The sequence below is a fragment of the Otolemur garnettii genome, unplaced genomic scaffold, assembly GCF_000181295.1.
Source record: "Otolemur garnettii isolate 467f Iridium unplaced genomic scaffold, OtoGar3 scaffold00024, whole genome shotgun sequence".
NCBI lineage: Eukaryota > Metazoa > Chordata > Mammalia > Primates > Galagidae > Otolemur > Otolemur garnettii.
The window spans coordinates 12,341,675-12,344,534 of NW_003852419.1; the positions used below are offsets into that span (position 1 = coordinate 12,341,675).

Here is a 2,860-nt window from a genome sequence, read left to right on the forward strand (position 1 = left end):
GGGGGAGGTGGGAGGGGGTGCGGGGTCACTGTATGGCACACCTCTTGGGGGTGGGACACAATTATAAGAGGGACTTTATCTAACAAATGCAGTCAGTGTCAACTAGTTCTTTGTACCTTCAGTGAATCCCAGACAATAAAAAAAATAGATTGTTTTTAAAAATCCCAAACAGAAAAAAAGAAATGTCAAAAGCCCTTAGACCGGAGTTCATACAGTTTTCTTAGAGATAGTTAATCCTTATTCCTCAACTTTGAACAAAGTTTTAACCAGGTGCTTTGTTCAGTCCAGAATCCACCTGGATATGAGAAGAACAAGAGACTGCTTTGAATGATGCCTTTTCTAGTTGTGAGAAATGATAGGTGATCAGGAGACAGAAGGAAAGACCAGAAGAGCACAGTGAGAACCATGTGCAGCATCTGTGACTTACCCCACGAGAGGGCCCTGCCTGCCTCACCAGGGGCAGTGCTGCTTCCACACATGCCTTTGTCTGAGTAAAGAAGCTAGTAAGATGTGCCGTAACACTAGCATTAGGAGGCTAACAGGTGCACCCCGGGAAGAGTGAGCTCTGGTGTTATCTCAGGCCGCATCTACAGAATCAGAGCCAGGGTTTTAGATTGGGTTTACCCTCATTGTATTTTATATCTTACTTTTTTCCTGCTTCATTAGATTGCTTGATTTTGATGTCATATTATCACCTGGCATAACACAAACAACAAATCCTAGCATTTCTTACATACCTGAATTAAATTAGTTTTGAAGTTTCCAGAGAGAAAATTCCCTTTACCCATTTTAGCAAAAGGAAGGTTATAATAATGTGATAAATCCAATGTTCAGCCACATTTCCATTTCCATTGCTATTGCAGTTGAGTTCTGCATCTGTGGATTCAACCAGCTGCAGGTCAAAGATATTCAGGATGGGAGAGAACAAAAAATAACAATACAATAATACGAAATTTAAAAAGCAGAATAGCATAACAACTATTTATATAGCATTTACATTATACTAAGTATTATAGGTAATCTAGATATGATTTAGGATGGGTATAGGTTATATGCAAATATACCATTTTATGTTAGGAATTAGAGCAGCAGGGATTTGGGTATCCTTGGGGGTCCTGGAACAAATTTTTCACAGATACTGAGGGATGACTGTATTAAAAATAAGAGTTTATTACCACTTGTGGTAGATCTCTGCTTGTAATTTTATTTCCTTGGGGTCAAAGCACATACTTTTATTCTTGCTTGTCCTTTTGTGTAGGAGAAAAGAAAGTAAAAAATAATATAATGCTGGGAGGCAGAATTTTTTTGTTTTTTGAGATAGGGTCTCACTCTGTCACCTGGGCTCTCTAGAGTGTGATGGCATTATCATAGCTCACTGCAGCCTCACACTCCCAGACTCAAGTAATCTTCCTGCCTCAGCCTCCTGATTAACTGGGACTACAGTTGCACACTGCCACGCCCAGCTAATTTTTCTTTTCTTTTTTTGCTAAGCGGCCTAGGCTGGGTTTTAACCTGCCTATAGTACACAGGGCCAGCACTGTAACCACTGACCTACGGACACCCTAATTTTCCTGATTTGTAGAGTTGGGACTCCATCTTGCTCAAGCTGGTCTTCAGTTCCTGGCCTCCAGCAGTCCTTCTGCCCCAGCCTCCCAAAGTTGTAGCTAGGCCGACTCTTAAAGTGGCCGCTTGTTCAGAAGCCGTCATCTTCATGAAGTTGTTTTCAGTTAGCACTTGAATTACTCTAAGATCCATATCTTGAAACCCTTCCCCGCCCACCTTTTTGCCATACTCAGAATGTCTGTCATGATTTCCTTGATTGGCTGTTATAAATCCTATGAAGTCATGCATAACATCTGGACACAGTTTTCTCCAGCAGGAAGTTTCTGTTTTGGGCTGGATGGCTTTTTCTGTAACAAGGATGACATCTTCAATGGTGTAATTTTTCCAGACTTTCACAATATTCTGTCCGGGTTCTCTTCCATGGCATTGGCAATCTCTTCCATAGAGTATCACTTACAATGAGCTTTTAAGGGTCTTTACAGGCTTTTTCTTTTTTAGTAAAGACAAGCATCTCTAAACATTTTTGGAGACATTGTGCTTGGGGACAGTAGACCACTCTGATACCTTTGGTGTTGAGCTCATAGGGTTCTGAGTGGCCAGGGGCATTGTCCACTATCAGAAGAACTTTCATAGGCAGTTTCTTGCTGGCAAGGAACTTTTGGGCTTCAGGAGAAAAGCATAGATGGAACCAATCCAGAATTAGTGTTCTCATTGTCCAGGGGCCTTGTACACCCAAGAGACTGGCAGCTGGTGTTCATCTTTTCTCTTTAAGGCTCTGGGGTAAGCAGCTTTATAAAGGTAGTCCTGAGAGTTAGCCTGCCCTTCTTTGCCTTAAATCCTGGTCATCACATCTCTTCTTTACTAGTAAGTATTCTTTGTGGCTTATTTCCCCCAGCATGAGGCATACTCTGGTCTGCATTAAAAACCTGTTGAGCCAGGTATCCTTTCTCCTTGGTGATTTCTCAGTGGTGTCTGGGAACTCATCTGTTGCCCTATGGTGGGCAGTGACTGCTTCTCTTATTCCCTTGACACTTTCTAAACCACGCTTCTTTTTAAAATTATCAGATCATCCTTCGCTGGCATCACATTCTCCAGCTTTAGATCCTTTTGCTTTAGGTTGTGACATAATGACTGCTTTTTCTCAAATCTTATTAATTTATAGACATACTATTCTTATAGCAATCTGGTACCTACATAAAAGCTACTCTTTCAATATGGGATAAAAAGGCATTTCACAAAAAGTGCAAGGTCTTCATGCCTAGTGGCATAGCTTCCGGGGTAGCTTCAGGAATTTTTT

At 41.3% G+C, this 2,860-nt stretch overlaps 1 protein-coding gene across 4 annotated transcripts in view; it reads left to right on the plus strand.

Moving 5' to 3' along the window:
• Window positions 1-2,860, plus strand: part of SPTBN1 (spectrin beta, non-erythrocytic 1) — a 202,334-nt gene that overhangs the window by 139,308 nt on the left and 60,166 nt on the right. The gene's annotated exons all lie outside the window — the stretch shown is intronic.